Here is a 22,708-nt window from a genome sequence, read left to right as displayed (position 1 = left end):
GAATTAATAATAATTCAGGATAACATGTCTCTAGCTTCAAGTTTATTGGTTCATTGTAATGTGGATTCTAGCTCATTCGAAACGTATTATTAGAATTAAAAAAGTACCATAAAGAATTAAAAAGTACCACATTTTGTATTCCCACTCATCTTCATGAATGCCTAGTTTCATATTTCTAAAGTCACCTTTTGCGAATTCTAATTCATTCAGAATTATGTGTGTCTAAATTTAAAATAATTTAATATAACAAAAAGTACAATTAGAAGATAAAGTACCAATTTTCCATAATTGAACCCCGGTCAAGTTTGAAATCAAAGTAATTTCCTGATTATAGGTTCAATATTATAGAAAATTCAAAAAGTATCATTTTGAAGAACGAAAAAAATCTTCATAGTTTGGTGTAGTTCTCCTTTTCTTGATTATTTCTTTACTGAGTAGCATATTAGCCAACTTTAATGTATATTAGCTAACTAATTTAATATATTAAAAAAGTACCATTAAAAGAAAATGTACCAATTTTCCTTTATCTTCTTGAACACCCACCCGCCAAGTTTGAATTTTAAAATTGTTAGATTTTCCTATATTACCAAATGATTTTGTTTCTATAACACTTCATATTTAATAAATTACCACAAAACCGACCGAAACCGATCGATTTTCATTTTTTAAAACCCATACCGCGGTTTTGAAATTCTTCGGTTTTTTGCAAACTCTAGATCACATCAAGGTTTCTAAAGCAGCTTTCCAAATTTAAAATTTTGATAAAATTCTGAAGGGGGTAGGGGCGACACACAGTGCTTTGTTTTCATATAGGCAATGGACAAAAATAATTGGAATATTAACTTTTGGTAAGATTAAGAAAAAATATAATTCTTGAAAAAATCCGTGAAAGGACACGAGTACCTTCCATATATCCTGAACATATAATTTTGAATAAAATTCACAGTTATACTCCTAATATTTTAAAATTTGGTTATAGTGTTTTTAATAAAGTTATTGTTGTTTGTGAAAATTTTTATTACAATCGCAGCACGGATTCGGGTGGCTGCCATACATCCTTTTCCTTAAAAAACCTATAAACCTATATAAAATTATTAATTTTCAGAAATTATTGTTCTCTTATAATATTAGATGCAAAGTTATGAAAATTTTATCGGAAGGATATTCATAATTCCAAGACATCAAGATTTCAATATCCTGTATAACATCTAATTTTTTTTTTTAAAAATTCGTAAAAATCGTTTCTTATTTTGGAACCAATTTGGTTATAATCATTTTAATAAAGTTATTGTTTTTTGTGCATCCTTTTCTTAAAAAAACCTATAAACCTGAATAAAATTATTCATTTTCAGAAATTATTGTTCTCTTATAATATCAGATTAATTTAGTTATTAACATTTCAATTCTAGAAAGGATTTACATAACTGCCATATATCCTTTTTTAAAAAAAATACTGAAATATTGTATATATTTTCTAAATTCGGAAGGACGGATGGACGGACATTTTCAAATGTTGATAGCTTTATGGTTCAGCTGTAATATTAGAAATTCGATGTTGGATTATACTTTAAGTGTTCATAATATCAGCAGAATATCTCAATCTAAGTATATGTAGGTTATATTCAATTATTGAGTTACTTACATTTACGGTAAAAATGTATTATTTATCAAAAACAAATTTTTTTTAAAGTTCTATTCAAAACGGACAAATAATGATTTCACATTATAATAAATAAGAGATAGGCATTACATAAAATTAAAGAAAAATTAAAATTGATTAACATGTTTTTTTTTTCTCAAAATTAAATCAAACTTTGGATTCTTTTTTGATTTCAGCAAACAAACATACAACATCAAGAACCAAATAAAGACCTATTAATACACTTTATGCCATTAAACTATTTTTGTTAAATAACACAATATTTCTTAGTTATTTAAAAGAAAAAACGGTATTATTTTATAAAAAACCAAAAATCTGGAGCTATTTCCCCAAACCATCAAATTGAAAATTTACGAAATGGTAATTTATACATTTAAACAAAAACAAAATTTTAATAGTTTTCATACGAAAGGACAACAAATGATTACATTTTGTTATAGATAATACTTATGGCTATTCTATAGTAAAACATAATCAAAATAGATTAACACGTATTTTACTAATATTCCAACAAAGTTTTAGAATTTCTGGCTTACAATAAAAAAATATGTTAATTATTAAAAATTGCGCAGATTAAACTGTTAAACCTTTTTTGACTAAAACAGTAATTTTCCATAATTCCACATTCATATTCTTTCATTTACAGTCAATCGCGAGTTTATATCTTTTAAAACGAACTTTTAACAATGATTTTAGTTAACCTTAAAAAAAATATATTTTTCTCCATAAAATTTATGTTGAAAATGTACTAACTTTAGCGACCTCTAGTCACGACAAAAAGAGATATTTATAAAAAAGTCTTTTTTACGCGAATGAGCTATTTAGTTGTCTATTGAAAAATATAAATTTCATTAACATCAAAGACATAATCTTGTTTTTGATCTTTGTCCATTGAACAAAGCACTGTGCGACGTATTCGAAAAAGAGGAAATTTTTTTAAATCAAAATCTTTGCTATATGTTCTTTAAGAAAGCTATTTTTAACAAAATAAAAACCGTTAAGTCACCTTTTCGCCCAAAAAACAGAAAAAAACCACTAGTTTTTTTAATTTTTATATTGAAGATCGTTTATTTTTGGATCCATAATTGATATTGCTCTGAAATCTTTTTTATATTATTGGTAATTTAGTTGTCTAACTAACTAGTTTTCAATTTGCAAATGCCTATAACTCGGAAATTATAAAAGTTGTTTTCTCAACTTGAACTGAAAAGTTTTGTTGAGGGAACAGTTTTAAAAGATTCTTACACATTTTACAATAAAACATAAGTTTTGTATGTTTGTATTCGGTCGGACTCTATTGACAATACTTTTTCCAAAGTCATTTGAATTCGGGTAACGAAGTAACTTATTCAACCCAGCAAAAAATGGTGCTTCCTCGGAAGCAGGTTTGTAAGGCAGAGAGCACTTGTATACTGCTACCACTTCGCATGAAAGATTACATGATTTTTATATGGGATTCCTCTCGTAGAGGCTCTGCATAAGGAATCCAAAATAAGCATATTTCACAGCTTTAAAATTAACCTGATTTCATCGAATTAAATATGTGCAAACAATTGTGCATATAGATTTTAGAGCTGCTGAGAAGCAATAAAATCTTACAGACCCAGTGATTGCATAATAAGAAGCGCTGATTTTTTCTAAGTTTTTCACCACCTATACGAATAGCTTAATGTATGCCTTCCAAAATCATTTTTGTAAGGCAATAATTTTAGGATGCAATTAATGTAGCAGTGAAGATGTAGCAGAAAATTATGCATATATTTCGCTTTTGGTGTATACGATTTAGTTATGGATTGATCACTGTCCAAAAATTACACAACATAATTCCCAACTGTTAAAATTTTAAAATTATAATAGTTCTTCTGAGAAAACGATTTACATAATAATTATAATGTCTTGGGATTAGTATTTATTTAACGCCTTAATCTTTTAAAATCCTGAAAAAGTTGATCGTGCTATAAAATAGCATTCAACCTTAATGTTCATCTCTTAATAAATTATTGTGAAGTTACAAAATCTTTTATGTAACAAAATCTCTTATAAATCGAAATTAAAATGAAAATTTGTTTAATGTTTTTTCAACATATTAATAAACAATTTTTAAATTTATCAATGGTTCATAAAACAAAATTTCTATCCAAAATTTAATTTATAAAGCTTTGATAAATTTTAAAAATATTGATCAATCAAGATATAAGTCCTTTAATGAAATTTTAATACCTTTTAAAAAATGTAATTTTCAATTACTTAGAGAGAAATGAAGAGGACTTACTGCCAGTCTCTTGATGTCTAAAGAAGTTTGTCAACAATATTTGATGCTATTTCTATTTTGTGAAGACAAAAAATAACAAAAACTAAAATTTGTTTTAGAAATTGTAATAATATGCTTTATACTTTATAGTAAAATATAACAGCAAATGCATTATTAATAAAATATGCAAAAATATGCACTAACAAATCGATGTCATTTTACAGCAAAATATGTAATTCGGATAGATAACTCAGGTCCACAGCAAAAAAAAGCTTTACTAACTATTATATAGATTTGATGCACATGGCTAAAAAGTACAAAAATGATAAAAAAAAATTTAATTCTATGGATAGATTTTTTTTTAAAAAATGTTTAAGTAAAATTATAAATTTTGTTAGACATTTCTCCACATAATTAATGATAACTCAAAAAAGGTTAGTCCGATGTTATTAAAATAAACTTGGAAAAGTTGAGACTTACATAATCTTTAATCCGTTTATATATTGCGTTTCAATCGGCTCAGTAGTATCGGAGTTAAAATAATTGAAGCAAAAAATATATTTTTTAGGTGGAAATATCAAATTTTTTTTGTTTTAAAAATCTAATGAAAAAGTCAAAACTGCAGAAATTGTTAAGGATATATATCGATCATAAAAATCGATTGATTCTTTTCGAATTTATTCACAATTAAGTGAATTCGCTCATTTTCACAAAATTTTAGTTTTTTGTTTGATATACAGAAAATTGAGCAGTTAATGTTTTTCTTTTGAATGATTGAATTTTGAAAACATTTTCCCTATCGGCTCACATTTTTAATCGGCTCACTACACAATTTCCAATTGTATTTCAGAAGTTTCTAATTGTATTTCAGAAATTTCCAATTGAATTTCAGAAATTTCTAATTATATTTCTGAAAATTCCAATTCAATTTCAGAAAATTCCATTTATATTTCAGAAATTTCCAATTGAATTTCAGAAATTTCCAATTATATTTCAGAAATTTCTAATTATATTTAAGAATTTTCTAATTATATTTCAGAATTTTCCATTTATATTTCAGAAATTTCTAATTGTATTTCAGAAATTTCCAATTGTATTTCAGAATTTTCCAATTGTATTTCAGAAATTTCCGTTTGTATTTCAGAATTTTTATTTTATACTTAAAAAGTTTCCAATTGTATTTCAGAATTTTCCAATTGTATTTCAGAAATATCCATTTGTATTTCAGAAAATTCTAATAGCAATACCAATGGATATTTCTGAAATACAAATAGAAAATTCTGAAATACAATTGGAAAATTCTGAAATACAATTAGAAACATTTTAAATATAAATTAAAAATTCTGAAATACAAATGGAAATTTCTGAAATACAATTGGAAAATTCTGAAATACAATTAGAAAATTCTGAAATACAATTAGAAAATTCTGAAATATAATTGGAATATTCTGAAATATAATTAGAAAATTCTGAAATATAATTAGAAATTTCTGAAATATAATTGGAAATTTCTGAAATATAAATGGAAATTTCTGAAATTGAATTGGAATTTTCTGAAATATAATTAGAAATTTCTGAAATTCAATTGGAAATTTCTGAAATACAATTAGAAACTTCTGAAATACAATTGGAAATGGTGTAGTTTCGGGGTTATAATAACAAATTGAAAAAAATATAAATTTTTTTGTTTTAAAAAAATCATGAAAAATCGAAATCGGTTGAAATAGTTTAAATTTATTGCTTTGTCGCAAAGCAATATCGATCATAAAAATCGATGGATTCTTTTCGAATTTCTTCACAATTAAGTGAATTCGCTCATGTTCAGCAAATTGTATATGCTTACAAGAGTTTACAAGAGTGTTTCTGTTACAATAACAAAACACATGTAAAATTTACACTCAAAGTACACGCTTGTAAGTAAATACAATATTGTGAAAAAATTAGCTATTTTCACGAAAAAAATGTATTTGTTGCTTAAATTTGTTAATAAAACTTCGAAAATAATGAGTCGATTAAAACGCAAGATATAAACGGATTAAAGGCTATGTATATTTAAAATTGTCTAAGTTTACTTTAAGAATATCGACTAACCCTTTTGGAGTTATATTAATTTATGTTATTTCACAATTTTACAAAAAAAAATTTAATGAAAAACTTCTCTATAGAATTTAAAATTTGGACCATTTAAAATTTTGAAAAAAAATTCTCTATAGAATTTAAACTTTGGACCATATTTGTACTACTGGAACCATAATACATCAAAATTGTGTAGTGGTTTAAAAATTGTCTAAAATTTTTTCGATTTTGTTGCCCTGTATAATTAATCTACATGGTAGTTTTGAAGCTCGAGAAAAAACATGCATTTGCATATAAATCCGCCACATAGTTGTTATTATTCTTATTAAAAAAATTCATTAAATCTTCCGAATAAACACAAATATAGATTTAATGAAATGCTATACATAATTCTTGAAACTAATGCAAATAATATAAATTTTTCTTTCATTTCAGTCTTTAAGTTCACTTTAATTACATTAAAATGTTTATTTTAAGGTAAGTGCAACTATAAAAAAATATATATGTTAATATATACAAAAAATAAAATACTCAATAAATATATCCATACCAAACCATATATAATTTAATATATTATAAACACACAAACTCATACATTTACTAAATGAATTAAAAACTAAGTTCTACATTTATTTAAAATTTTAACAACTAATTTAAATACCCATCAATTTTTAAAGTCTCTAATTGATAAAGCAAACTAGTTTTAGGTAATTTCATTTCATAGTTTAGAAATTTTCATGCAAAATTGACTTAAACATCATTTGTGGTTAAATTTAATTTTTTTTATTTTTTTGCTTTTGTAAAATTTGAATTTTCAATTAATCTTTTACCCAAATGTTTGACTTTGTTTATGAAAGGAGTTCGAGAGCATAGGAAATTCTATAAAGACTTGTACAGCCACGTGTTTTGAATATGAACATTTACTGTCTGAGAATTTCTTAATCACAGAAATGAAAAGTATGGGAAAATTGAAAATTAATGTTAAACATTAAATTCATAAATAACTAATGTTACAGACTTTTGTTGGAAATAGTTACATACATTATACAAAATTTTAAAAAACTTACTTATGTATTTGGGAAATGATATACATTCCAGCAGTTCTAGTAGAGTGGCCCGAATTAGTGATTTTACTTATCATTTAGAGTGACAACTACTTACAGAAATAACTAAGTGACTAGTTATTTTAACACGTAATTGTCTTGACCCTTTATAATTCCAATAAAACTCTCTGGTACGTGGTTCAAAATAGTCAACGAATTAGATTATCATATCGGTTACATATCGGTTACCTTACTATGTACCTAACTAGTTACTTGATCACCTACATAACAAGTTATTTTAACATGTAAGGGTGCTAATTGACCTCAATAAGTCAGCTAAAATGCAACACAATATAACCATTTAAAGTGACTACACTCTAGATTACTTAGAGACACTTAGGTGAAAATTGCTATACGCTAGATTACATGGGATGTATAAAGTAACCAATTGAATTCTCTCTGCACTACAAAGAGCAAATTCGTGTCAAATAACCCAAAATATATAAATAATAATAAACCAAGTGATTTGATATTAGTGACAATTAATTTCTATAAGGGATACATTGGCTACTTGCTTAACTGCTGGGTTGAAAAGTAGGGAGGTCCTAAAAAAAATGTTGTGGATGTTCCTATCTAAAATTAGGGTTTAATTCATTTTAATTTTTCAAAATTTCTCAACATTTTAGCGATGGGTTCAGTATTTGGTGACCTTGCTCAAATTTAAGGGTTTTATGATTTGTTTCAAATTTTTAGCCAAGGAAACATATGAAATATTGAAAGGTGCTTCAATTTTGAATCTGAAATAATCGCTACGTCCAAAAAAATTCGAAATATATGAAAAAATTTAATGTTTTGTTAAAAAATTATAAAAAATCTAATCATTTTGTAGTAACAAGATCTTTTCTGATACAGAGTTGTAAGCACCTTTCAAAGACCTTTCACTTGATACCAGTATTTCAAATGTTTCCTTTGCGAGATATATGAAATAATCATAAAAATCGGAAAAGCACATTTTTATTCTTTGATCCAATTCACCACATATTGACTTCAAGACTAACATTTTGAGAAATAGTATCCTCGAACAAACTACTTAAACTTTAATTTTTGAGTTGGAAAAACGGTGTCAGCCTAATTCATATTACATTATTTTCTATTTATATGAGAGTTTACATTTTACAGTAAAATATTATAAAGTGGTTTGTTTGACAAGTGTCTTTTCTTTTCTATAGTTGATTGACACAGATTTAAATTTGTGTTTAAAAAAATATATTTTGAATATAAATTTATTCAAATTACACTAGTTTTTGCTCATGAATTGAAACATATGGGGATGTATGTATTTAGGTCTTCCAAATTCGGAAAAAATATTTTAAAAAATCCTGGACGTCAAACTTTTGAGATATTTCTTAAAAACTAAACATATAAAAATGTACATTAAATTAGGACAAAAAAATTAAAAGTGAAGTGTTTAGTCTTTTTTTTTATAATTATTTTCATTTGTCTCCCTCACGACACTCCAACAGTAGTCTCCTAGCATATTCTGGTTCCAAAAACCTTGATAATTAACATCGAAAAACTTCAAATCTTGATGGGAATGCTCTCCATGTTCGTCACTCAGTGTCCGAGGTTTTCCGGGAAAAAATCCACATGAGAATGTAAATAGTTAATTTTGAGGGACATATTTACGCCCATCAGTTCAAAATTATGTAATAAATTCGCAACAATATCTCTGTAATTTTGACTTTTATTATTCCCCAAATATGCTTGAACAACAGGTTTAAAAGAATTCCATGCTGCTTTTTCAACATCGGTTAATAGACACTCAAATTTGGTATCACCCAAAATTTTTCTTATTTGAGGACCCACAAATATCCCTTCTTTTAATTTAGCCAAAGAAAGACTCGGGAACACACTGCATAAATATTGAAATGCTGGTTTTGTCTTATCTAAAGCTTTTACGAAATTTTTTAAAGTAAATAAGCATTTTGCAGTGTTTGTGTTATAGGAAAACCTCGATTTGACTGAATAATTTTTCCGAAAATAAAACAAAAATGGTCTGGGTTTATTTTACATTTTCTATAAGATATTTTAAAATAATTTTTACTTTAGAGTTTTGTACTTAATAGCGATTTATTAACGTTTATCTACAGGAAAGATGTCCTTTTAAACAGTATTTATTTTTTTCTCGTTAATTTTTGTTGGAATTTGTCCAAATAATACAACTCTGAAAGTATCTGGTAGCTTCTCCAGAGTGTTGAGTACCCAAAAACGATGTAAATACTTAATTACCACAATTAGGTACACTACAGTATGCATTAGTAGTACTCAGGGCAGGTGAAAAATAAAAACCCATATATCTCAAAATTTTGACGTATAGGTGGGAAACAAAAAATGGTCAATTAACTAGCGTCCGTAGCTCTTCTCAAAAATATAAGTTTCATTCCATGAGCAAACAAAAATGTTTGATTTGTAAACTAGTGTTATTGACCACTGTTTGCTATGACCTTTTTTCATCATTTTGGCAACATATGGATCCCGAACTAAAAGAAGTGCTTATCTATTAAAGTCAAGAACGAATCAAACCAATATGGGATACTCTGTTCCAAAGTGAAACGTATACCAGAGAGAGCGTTCTGCACAAAGAAATAGGAGTCGGACGGGGCACGGTCTGGATTATAAAGTGGGTGAGGCAAAACTTCCCAACCACTTTATTCTAAAAACTTTTTAACAGCTTGTCGTATGATGATGGCAGGATATTCTGGGCAACAAATGAGTTGCATTCGGTACAGGTTCCTTGTGATGGTCTGGTTAGATTTCAGCAGCTCATAATAGATAGGACACTTTTGTTCTCACCAAATATATAGAATTACCTTAGCGCAATGGATATTTGGCTTTGGTGTCGATTCGGTTGGTTGGTCGGGCTTCACGTACGGTCTCTTACGCTTCGTGTTATTGCAATGGATAAATTTTTCATCTCAAGTGATGATTCGGTGCTAAAATTATTTTCTTTTATAGCGTCAAGCATCATTTCGGACATGCAAAATCGTATCTCGGCTTCAATGCGTATGGTATGCAATTGGATGAATCCTGCTGCTCGCAAATGTTTTGAAATGGCTGCTTGTGTTGCCACCAATGATTTTGCAAGAATTTGTTGGGTCTTAAATCAACTTTTTAATTAAATATTTGATAATTTTAATATTTATTATCACCTCGACTTTCTGATATGAAACAGAAAATGTTACAAGTCCCAAAAAACGACATATAAGATGCAAACGCACTTCTTAGCTGTGATTATTTGTCATTATAAATCATACCAAATATGTAAGTAATAAAACTCCATTACCAGATTTCAAAAATATTTCAAATCATGGATTTTAGAACGTTTTTTGTATCTCCTGTAATATTTCTGAGAAGGATTTTGTACACTAATCTAACGAAATGAATAATAAAATAAAATTTTAAGAACAAAACACACTAATGAAATCAAATTTATTGAAGGAAGGTACATCAAATTCAATTTAACGTTTGGTAAATCATCACTAAGTTTATAATGAATCATTATTAAGATTTAGCTTAGCTTCTAGAATTATGCGGTATTTAATTTTTAATAGTTTCATTATGTATAATTTATTCCGGAAAAGTTTTTCTACTATTTAGAATCATTGTAATTCTTAAAAATATTAATCTAAAGAGACTTGTATTGTAAATCAGCAGTTTAGGTTTCAAATCAGACCAATAAAACCATTTAACCGAGTGATAAAAACCAGATAAACGGTTAACCGAAAATCAACATTTTAAATTAACCGGTTCGCAAAAAACCGAGATTTCGAAGAAAACCCAGGTTTTCGGTTAACCGGTTTATAAACACTAGTCTTACAACAATCTTCATGTAGTAATACCTCCAATTATTGGTCTTTAAATTTTTTTGGTGGTCCTGGGCGATTTTTTTATTACGTGTCAAAATAATCACTCCTAAACCCCATAAACCATCTCTCGCTCGTTGATACCGATGCAATGCATTCACCATATGATTTGGTGTGTAGTAGGTGCAGCTCAAACGTTTTTTCGGTACCGTGAAATAGCTCCCAAATTAAATAATTCCCATCAAAAATTAAATAATTCCCAAACTTGAAAAATCAAATAACTACCAAAGGGTAAAATTAAATTACTCCCAATAATCGGCGGTTTCATAATTTTAAAAATATTATTCCCAAAAAAGCGAAATAAATCCTAATGAAATCAATTCCAAAAAAAAATTAAATAATTCCTAATCAGAAGCAATTTATTTATGTAATCTAAAAAAAGGAACTACGAAAGTGAAATTATTCCTCGCTTACCAAACATTTTTTGCGTTGCGGGCCTATGGCGTAGCGCAATGTACTCCTCTGGGATGTGTCAAAAACTGGCTTCACTCAGAAAATTAGTTTTGCATTGACGGCCTTCGGGCGGGCGCTAAGGCTTTCTCCTCTGGGGTGTATCAAAAACTAGCTTCGCTCAGAACTCCTCTGGGATGTGTCAAAAACTGGCTTCACTCAGAAAATTAGTCTTGCATTGCCGGCCTTCGGCCGAGCGCTAAGGCTTTCTCCTCTGGGGTGTATCAAAAACTAGCTTCGCTCAGAAAAGTTTCTTGCATTGCCGGCCTTCAAAAATGAAATAACTTCCAATACAGTGAAATAACTCCAAATTTCCAATATAAAATGAAATAAAACCCAACAAAAATTATGAAATAAATCCCAATGCGTTAGGAGTTGTTTCATAATGAAATAAGTCCTAAGTTGTATGAAAAATGGTTTGGGTGTTATTTAATTCTTTCGTGGGGATTTATTTCATTTTGGGAGTTATTTCACTGTACCCGCTTAAAGAATTAAAGAACTAAAGCAAAACTTCCCAAATGACGCTTTATTGGTACAAAATTTTACATTTTGGAAGCAAAAGAACTTTGCTGTTTACGCTATAATGTTCAATAACTAAGTGAGAATTAATGACAGATTTGACTTGCTTGACACCCGCTCCTTCACGCCTAATTCGACCGATGGCAAGGGTTGTTTTGGATTTGCGGGTCGCTAGTTTTTGTGTCTTATTCGCATAGGTGTGCGTCTTATGAAAATCCCACTAGAAATAGTCTAATGGTGTGAAATCACATGATCTCGTTGGCCAGTTCATATCGCCTCCACGTGAGATGACAATGCCCTAAAATTGCTCGAGCATAATGTCCATGATGCTAAAACAATATGTCTTTGATCCATATCATCTAAAAAAGTTGGTAATCATCGACCTATAGCACGGTGATGACTTGGCCAATGTAGTTCCCAAAGAATTGTGGACCGATGACGCCCCCAGCTGAAAGTCCACACCTAATATTGACTTTCTCGGGATGCATTGGACACTCTCAGATCTCATGTGAATTGGTATTGTCCCAATTATGTATATAGAAGTTCCCATTTATCCTGAGATGTTCCTCATCACTGAAGATGATTTTTTGATGAAAAACGAACGAAACTTGGATAGAACAATTTTATCATTTGCACGTGCTGCTGAACGCTATGTTCATCTATGGTGATTTGACAAAATGAACTGAATAAACGACCGCCAGATGTATTTTGAACAATATGGCCGCTATCTACTGTCAGAGTTCGGGAATCCCAATTGGAAGACAAGTTACCAACAAACTAATCTCATCTATTTTATAATTTAATAATTTTTAGTAGACGGTTCTGTTTCGGACAGTTTTGATCCCAAATGTAAAATGGTTAACAAGACTCTAGAAATTTTAAATTAAATAAAAACAAAATTTTTCAAATCGCGTTGATAGTAGATACTACCGTTTAATTTTACAGTTTTGATCCTCATTCAGCGTTTATTAGAATCAAAAACACGTAGATATGTATTTTAAATTTCTGAAATTTCGTTAAAAAATTTTTGAAAATGTAAAATTTTTAATTAAAAAATGTTTGTTGATAAGAACAAAAATACTGTTGTTTTAAAGTTTTTTTAATGACTTTATTTATTTTAGCATAATTCCCAATTTAACTACTCTAACTTTTTAATATTTAAATAACAAACCCAAAAAAAGGAAACGAAGTGAAAAAACCTTCAGCTGAGATTTTTCCAAATCACTGTGAATAAAAGGTGTATTTTACTATGTATTATAACTACTATAAAATACAAGCTACACATTTAAACGTATAAATGAAATTTTCTTACAAATATAAAGGGGGATTTTAAAAATAGTTACAAAAAAAAAGAGTGGTAATAGAAATGAAAACGTTTAATATTTTAACAAATATTTAGAGCAAATATTATATAAAGACATAAACATACAATCGCACTTAGAAGCAAATATTAGGACACATTTAGAAACTACCACTAAATAGTGTGTCTAAAGTAGCAACAGCAGGCTGGCAAGTCTCTAATAGTTTCCTTTACTTTTCATTTCTATTATTGGTAGCGCTATGATGTGATAAAATCCATGTGTTTCCATTCAACGAATATCTAATGTTTCAATAATGTTACAGAGAATAATATGTAACACATGATGTTGTATTGTTGATTAAGTCATTTTTTCCGACTTTGTGTGAAAACCAACACATGTATTGGGAGTAATTTTACTTTAAATAATTCAACTACGTGAGGGGGACAAAGAAAATTCTTATGAACATAAACTATAAAACAAAAAAAAAGGTAAATTTTATATAATTTAGTTTAAAGAAAATTTTAGACATGCTTAAGCAATTATGGCAACATTTTACCCAGCAAAACAACAATGTTATCGAGAGGAAATCAAATTGATTTTGCTGATGCAGAAAAAAGGAAAACGAGGGTTGTAAAATTGTAAAGATTTAATTTGGGGAATTTTAAATTTTATTATAAATTTTTAATAGAAGTAGGTAGGTATGTAAAAAAACAAATCTCCAGAAACGAAAATGTGTCCCCAAAATAAAAAAAAATCGAGCAAAAACTTAGAAAATACCTTAAAAAGAAAATCTGTTTCATTTTGATTAACTGTTGCTTATATTGTAAGCAGCCTTATTTTGTATTTTTTTTCGATTGTCGATGCTCAAAAACATTAGCTCAATATTTAAATAAAATCGCATAAATTGTAGAGGTGCAAATTTTATTGGGATATTCAAGTTCTTTTGATATCCACCATCACAAAAGATGGGCGTATATTGACTTTTTCATTCCATTTGTAACACATTAGTATATATATTCTGGGTGCTTATGAAATTCTAAGATGAAGCAGATAAGTCCATCCGTTTATCTGTTGAAAACTGGGCCCAAAGGAAAGGAGCTAGCTAGCTTAAACATACCACAAATAGTCTCTATTGACAAGTGTTGAAAATGGGCACAATTTTTTTCTAATTCGCTAATAGAAATAAAACCTTCTTAAAAAACCCTCGTTAATTTTACTGTATATTTGCAATACTTTCAACAACCAATAAAGACAACTATGAAAGATCTTTCATTCTTCTCAAATTATTTAAAATATAATAAGCATCATACCCTTCTACACTCTGTTGCCCACATTAGCAAAATATCTCCATTTTTTGCTTGTAAATGGCTTAATGTTCAAAGTAATATTTGTTATAATTTACGCTGATTTGACACTAATACATTTTGTTATTTTAAAAGCTCTACCCCCTTTATTTTCGTGCCACTGTTCGTTGAACATTTTACACATTTCTTTCAGTTTATATTAATTTCATGTTTAAATGGATTTAAAGCAGCAGCAACACAACAAATTGAAATGAAAATGCAAAAGAAGTGAAGAAAAACCTTTTAAAGTGTAGAATTTAAAACATGTACAATCAACCACCCATTTCTTGTAGTGAAGGTCCTTTAAGTACGAGGGCACATGATACCGCATTAAGAAATTATTTTGATGAGTAGTTATTTAAAAGTAATTTGTTTCATTTTAGTTTACATCCAATATAAAAACCAACATTTTCTAACCTTTACTTAGGATTAGTCTCATATTTTTATGGACAACGAAAATCTTGTTTAATTTGTCTATTTAAATTAACTTTTTTAATGTAATGTTTTTTTTATAAAAGTATGTCTTAAATGTTGAGTTATTTTGAATAATAATTTAAGATGTTTAAAAGGTATTGCCTTTTAAAGTACTTATTTTGTAGAAGACTCTTTAAAAGTTGTTGACAGTTAACTTTGTTCATATTGTTAGTTAAGTGTGCCAAGTCAAATTTCACAAATTTCACAGGAGACAAAAAAAACAACGTTCTAAAGATTTTTGTTTCAAACATTTTTGAAATCTGATAATGCAGTTTTTTATATATAATGAAATATTATAATTAAACAGAGTTTAGAAAAAGTCCATTGTCGGCTTATAAGTCCTTTTTGAGACGCATTTTCTATTCATTATTTTTTTAGGCGGGCTTAGCTCATTTTCTTATAAGACATTTTCATGTTCATATTTTTATTTATTTAATCTCTATTGCCAATAAAGTTGCCCTCAAAAGGATAACGCAGCACCACACAGTGGTATAGAAAAAAATAGGGAAATCTGTAACATCTAAACGTTTTTTTTTTAAACGATCCCATTTCTTAAATGTTCAACTGTTTTTCCTACGCTACATACTCCCATCTTTTGATAACAACGGGTCCAAATATCTTCTGATTTACTTTTTCTTTATTGGCCGAACAACTAATGTGTCAACAAAAAAAATAATTGTTGGAAAATAATGACTGAGTCCAAATATTTATTTGAATTTAAAAATTGTGATTTTTCGCTAGTTTTTTTTTTTGGAAAAAAATTCCTTTTTTAAGTTAAAAAACCTCTAAGTAGATGTAAAAGGAATTTACAGCTTTTGAAAAGCCAGCTTTACATAAAATATTGAAAAAAACATGTATTTTTTATGTAAAATTAAAATTTAGGACAAAAATTCTCAAAGCGCAAAGTCGATATAAAAATTAAGTAACCTACTTTAGATGGCCTAATATGTTTTCAATTATTTTGTAAATGGTTCCGATAACTCCGCCACTGGAATGGATATTATAGCCAAAAAACTAAAAAATTCCATTTTTGGGATTTTTCAAAACTTTTGTGAGAATTGTGGGATTACTGATTACTGATTACAAATTTAAAAATTCGTTTTTATTTTTCCATTTTCAATAGAAAAATCTATATAACTGAAAAACTTATTTAAAAAATATTCATAGAGAAAAAATAAAAAGCTTTTTTTTCATATTTTTCAAAAGTATTCCAAGAATTTTTTTCATTTTCATATTATATTCATTGTAGCCGATGTGTCCTAATTTGGGGACTCCTGGCCGCTCCCTTTGTGGATTCATGAGGTCCAAGTTCAAAATTTAAATTCGACAATTCTTCATCTTTTAGCATGTGAAGTTTCATTCTATCCGGACTAACAGTTTGGAATTTACCTATTTATTTACCACTTTTTTTCGAGGTGATAATTAAATAATTCGGTCCATCATTTCTCTCAGCCATAAAAATTTCTTCCTGTAATATGGCTCTATGAACATCAATGTCTTTAGAATATATAGTCGAAGTGGACTATAAAGTCACTTAAATACTTATAAATATCGTTGCCAGGTTAAAATTCTACATAAATAATCATAATGTATATAAAAATTCGGTCATCGGTCCATATTTAACAATAGCCCCACATAAAAAGTCCACTTCCTGAAATCACTTAAATACGCATAAATCTCTTATAAGCCTCGTAATCATTTTGTAATTCAACTTCAATAATTCTCATGTCCGCAGAAATGGCCGTAACTAAATTATGTAGATCTACGCATAATATGAAAAACATATTAACATACATAAATATTCTAGAAATATCCATATCGAATTAAAATTTGACACCGATCAGTTGTATGTATGCAATTATACTACAATATTTTGTGATCTGATCATAATTGAACATTTCTCTAACATAATATCCACTTCCGAGAATAACTATAAAAATTTAAAACTTTTGTAATTATCGTTATAGGTTCAAAATTCAACCAAGTACATAGATCGCAACGCACAATATTTTATGACGTTCACCCCTTAAAGGTAACCTGCAAAAACTTGGAAATGACTTGCAATTACTAAACAACTTACTTTTCGATTACTACATCATACCGTCAGCACTACTTAGAAGTAGTTTGGTAATGCCTGACTTATAATCTGATATATAGTACTTTTATACCAAATTCGTAATTAATTCATTTTAAAATTCATTATACCTTTGAATGATTACATTTCTGTTGACTCAAATTTATTTAAAATATATTTTTTTTAATTTAATTTCTTTTTTACCCTGCTGTTAGGTTAGAAAAAACTTACGATTGTTAGGTTAATGGCCGAATATTAGATACACTTCAAAAATAATTTTTTGTTAAATATTTTTAGGTTATCAAAATTTTAATTTTTTTTCGAAACTTATTTAAAATTTTTTCTTTTCGAAATAGTTTTTTAATTTTTTTTTAAAATGTTTTTTGCAAATTTTTTCAAATTTTTTTTCAAATTTTAAAATTTTTTTTTTTTTTGAAAAATAATTTATGACAAACAAATTTTTGATGAAAAAAAAAATGAGTTAAAAAATATTTTTCCCGATATGGACCAATTGTCCAACTTACTATAGCTTTATATACATCGTTGCAATGGACTTTAAAATATCTATCATTAGATATTAGGTTATTCAATCGATTAACCGTTAATCGGTTAACCGATTAATTTTTGTCGGTTAACTGTTCGAATAATTTAAAATTGACGATTTTCAAATAACGAATAAACCGATTAATTTCTGTCGATTAACCGATTAACCGAAATGTCTCTTTTTTTGCACTTTATACAGAATTATTTTTTAAAATTTAATTTCTTAACTCGTGAACATTCCCTTCTAGCAATAGTTATTTGAAGTATAGTACGGAAACTGAAACTAAGGGATTTTGGAAATCCGAGTCTTTAATCAGAACTTAACTTAATACTATTAAAGTATTCAAAATCTAAAAAAATATGCTTAGAAAAAACTATTTTCTATTTTTCCAAATCTACAATCAGTGAGGTAGTTTTTACAGGTCAAGTTTAATTAAAACTAAAAAAAATCGTTTAATATTTAAGCATTTAAATTACATTCCTTTTTTAAAAGATTATTTTAGAAGATCTCCTTAAAATCTAAAAAAGGAACTCACATGTGTATATTTTTATTTATTGTTTCGTTGAATTATTATGTTTTGTTTGTTTTTTATGTTTTTGTTCTTTTTAGTAAGAAAATGCTTATATAAGTATAAAAAATTCGCGTTTTTCTTTTCAATTTAAAATTAAAATAGAAATTATTCGGTTAATCGAATAATTTAATATTAACCGATTATTAACCGATTAAATCTAAACCCCGATTAATTATTTGCTCGATTAACCGATTAATCCAGAAACCCGATTAATTGAATACCCTATTAGATATCCATATTATCTATATTAATGACTTAGTAATCCGATCAAAAATATTTTTTTTAATAAACATAGATTAAATATGTAATAGATAATTGTGGGATTCCCCTTTTTTGATTTTTGTTTTAAAGAAACACAAATATTTGCAAATGCTTGGTTCACTTTGTGTGCAGTTTTTTTAATAAAACATACATGTTTTACTTACGACATGGCGAACTTGAAAAAAGATGAAGTACAAGAACTGCTTAAAGCAGAAAGTGACTCCGATATTTCAGATACTTTTTGAATTTTCGGAAGGTTGCCAGTTACTAATGCTGTGAGATGCAGTCCTAATTTTTCTACCACTATCAAAGCTATATTATGTACTACATATGGTGAATAATTCAGCAGCGAAAAAGTGCGAGGTGAATTTATATAATTTTTTTAAGAAATTATTATCGTTGGGAAGATGTAAAATCTCGTTCTAAATTTGTTCCTTATTTTTTAAGATTGTATATAAGAAGTGCTATTGGTAATTACATTATATAAAAATGAAATTTATGTAATTCTAACTACTTACAAGTTGCTAAAAACAAATGCCCATATACCAAATTTGACATAAAATTATGAGTCTTTTTAAATATGGTAGTGCTTTATTTAGATTAAAAATATAACATTTGCAAAGCGTTTTATGTCAATATTAATATATTTGTTTTAACGCTGTGTTATATCCACATTGTCCCGAACTTCATCTGCAAGCTATAAAAAAGTGGAACCGTTATCGAAAGATGTTATGCAACTTTTGTTGGATCCATTACTTCATCAGACTCCAGTTTTTTGATGACGGCGGGTCCAAATATATCCCGATTTTCTCCATTCCAATTTTGGTTGTTGCACAGTGTAATTGTTATTCGTTTTTAAAAATAAACTTATTAATAAAACTAAAAAAAGTTTAATTTTATATGAATATTTCGACCCATGCCGACAATAGGGTAAATGTTCAAAATCTATAGATTTAAATAGTTACTTGCTATAAATAAAATTACTTATAAAATTTAAATTTTTTGAAAGATATATTAAAATAATTTCTTACAATTGAAAATAGTATAGAATTTCTTCCGAGGTAGTGCAGTTTAGCAGCCTCTCCCGCTCATTCTACTGAAGTAGCAGTACCCATTTTGCTTTACTTTATTAGCTTACCCCCTTGCCTGCAATATTTCCATATAAATGAGATTAATTTGGCCAAGCGTTTAGAAGATACGAATTTAATTCCACTAAATTAGGGTTTTCTCCCACTGTGTGATGTATTGTTTTACGCGAAATAAAAAATTACTGGTCCCACAAAAGCATTTCGTTCTAAAGTAGAACCTCGTTTTACGCGAATTTGATTTACATGCTACTTTTTCAGTGGGAGAGTGCAATGGGCTTAACCTAACAGCAGGGTTAAATAAAATTTGTAATAGATTACTTATTTAAGCCCCTATTTGTAAGTCATTACTTTGTAATTTTTTTGCTGGGTAGCTCCACAGCCAAAAATACATTATGGGCTCATAAATATCGATATTGATAAAATAATTTAAAACAAATTTGTTTAAGACATGCACAGATCTTACTACAAGATTTTGTGACTATCGGTCCTTAATTATAAATAGCTTATAAATACCAAAAATATGGGAGTTATGTTGATGCTTTCGCAAATAAGTCTTATAAAACCCATCTCCATGAGTGGCAAGGGTATAAGTTTGTTATAACGTTTGTAATTTCTACATTTTTCAGTTGCGACCCCACAAAATATATATATTCTGGTCTGTCCGAGAAAATGAACCCACAAATAGTTGAGATATAAGGAAAAAACCGAGACAACCTCGATTTTTGGCTTATTTTTGATTATATCTGAATTACTAAGTCATTAATATAGAAAATATAGATATATATTGACAGATATTTCAAAGTCCTCTACTACCATGTATATAGGGTTGGATCTACAATTGGTCAAAATCGGGAAAAATATTTTTTTACCCGAATGTGTTTTCATTAAAAAAAAATTTTGTTCGTACTTTTTTTTCACTAATAAATTTAAAAAAAAATAAAAAACAATTTCGAAAAAAAAAATTAAAAACTATTTTGACAAAAAAAAATAATTTTGTTTACCATAAAAATATTTAAAATTTCTATTTTAAGATATAATTTAGAGAAGGGTATATAAGATTCGGCATAGCTGAATATATCTCTCCTACTTGTTTTAGTAAACATTATTTTCAACACAAATTATGTCTATAAATGCTAGCTTTATTTTAAAGCACTTTAAATTTAATTGAATAAAAATTCTTTATAAAATTCATAAAATCCTTTATCAATTCCTACACATGTTTCTTTGCAATGAAGGACAAGCAGAGAAATTGAATTTTTCAATATTGAGAAATTATTTAGTTGCCTACACTTATTTTACCGAAATCTTGCTCATGTTTAGTGGCACATATTGTGTTCATGCTGGGAAAACAAAATAAGATTTTTTCGCTCTTCTTTTAAAATATGTATTAAATGTCATTGTCAGTTACATTCATATTCCTACATAACACACACAAACACGTACATTGCTGACAGACATTCACTCACAAACTTTGCCTTATCTCCATCATCCTCTCATCATCTTGGTCTCCATCTTCATTTATTTCCAAGTAAAGAACTGTTTGTTTGTTTGTGAATGAATGAATATGTGTGCATAATTTTTGACACATACTCACATTCACGCACTTTTGCGTTCAAGGATGAACACAAAAACATTTCATCAAGTGTGTTAATACTGTCAATCATATTTTGTCATGTGTTCTGAGGGCTTCCTTTCACTCCTTGGATTTGTTTGTGCCTTCTTTAAGTTCAGTTGTGTTTTAATGTCCCACATTATGGTATGCCTGGCTTATTTTGAAATAATAAAGTATTTAGCTGTAGCTAATCCTTTTTTAAATAAATTTGTCGGTTGTTGTGTGTACTTACGTGTGAATATACGTAGTGGTGTGCATAAGGAGATGAGTGTGTTTGTTGACACATACACAATCAAACTGTCATTGCTGGCTGCCTTAAAACGGCCGAATATTCCTTTTGAAATGTCAATTTTACTTTTTTCTAAATCGTTAATATGTTTATGAAGTTATTTTAAATCCTTTGCATGTGTCCTGTCAGTAGCAGTGGTACAATTTTTTGAAAGAGAAAAAAGTTTGTAGTAAAAACTTTAAAATGAATTAAAGACAGATTTAAAGTGTCTGTGATGAAACTAACAGCGAAGGTCTAATAAATCTGAATCTTCTAAACTACCATTGAGATTGTAAAATGATATATGAACGAATCGTATGGGAGGACATAGGCTTTATGAAATTTAGATAGACTGAGAAATACGGTGAGCGAAACTTGTTATAAAGAAAGGTTAAGTATTTGCTATTTATTTCACTAAGTTATCTCTTATAGGTTTACCAGCTAAACCTGGCCCGCGTTGCTGGCACTTAGAAAACATCTATTTTATATTGCATCTCGATCTGGATATACAGTGTCGGACTCCATCGACCTGACTTATCACCCGAAATACGTATTATCTATAGCCAGATGAAGAACATTTTTCGCCAAACTATGTAAAATGATAAAACAGCTATTCGTACAAAGTTTGTAGAATCTTGCAATTATAGTTCTCAAGATATTTAGAAACAACTATTTTCTTTGTATGGTAGGTGACTCACCAGTAGTTCCCATCCTTCCCATTTTTGGTTAAACTTCATATCGTGATATGAAATTGATTCATCTAAAGTTTGAAGACATTCACAATTCACACACTCTAGATATTCGAAAATAACTATTTACTTTGTATGATTGGTGCCACGCCCACTAATCCAATCCCAACCATTTTCAGCAAAACTTCGTAAAGTGTCAAGAAATTGATTCATACAAAGTTTAGATACTTTGACGATTATAGGTCTCCATATATTCGAAAATAACTATTTGCTTTGTGTGGGTGGTGCCACGCCCCCTGTTCCGATCTTTCCCATTTTTCATGCAGTGATAAAAAATTGAAATCGAAAATAACTATTAACTTTGTATGGGTGGTACCACGTCCATTTATCTATTTCCGTCCATTTTCAGCCAAGATGCGCACAATGGTACCAAAGCAAATTCCGCGAAGTTTTGCGGCTTTCACACTTATAATTCTACAGATATTCTATAATAACTATCTAATTTGTATGGGTAGTGCCACGCCCACTTAAAATTTCAAAATAAAAAGTAGCCAATTATTC

This window comes from Calliphora vicina, chromosome 5 (genome assembly GCF_958450345.1).
Source record: "Calliphora vicina chromosome 5, idCalVici1.1, whole genome shotgun sequence".
In the NCBI taxonomy this organism is placed as follows: domain Eukaryota; kingdom Metazoa; phylum Arthropoda; class Insecta; order Diptera; family Calliphoridae; genus Calliphora; species Calliphora vicina.
This window is presented reverse-complemented; position numbering follows the sequence as displayed.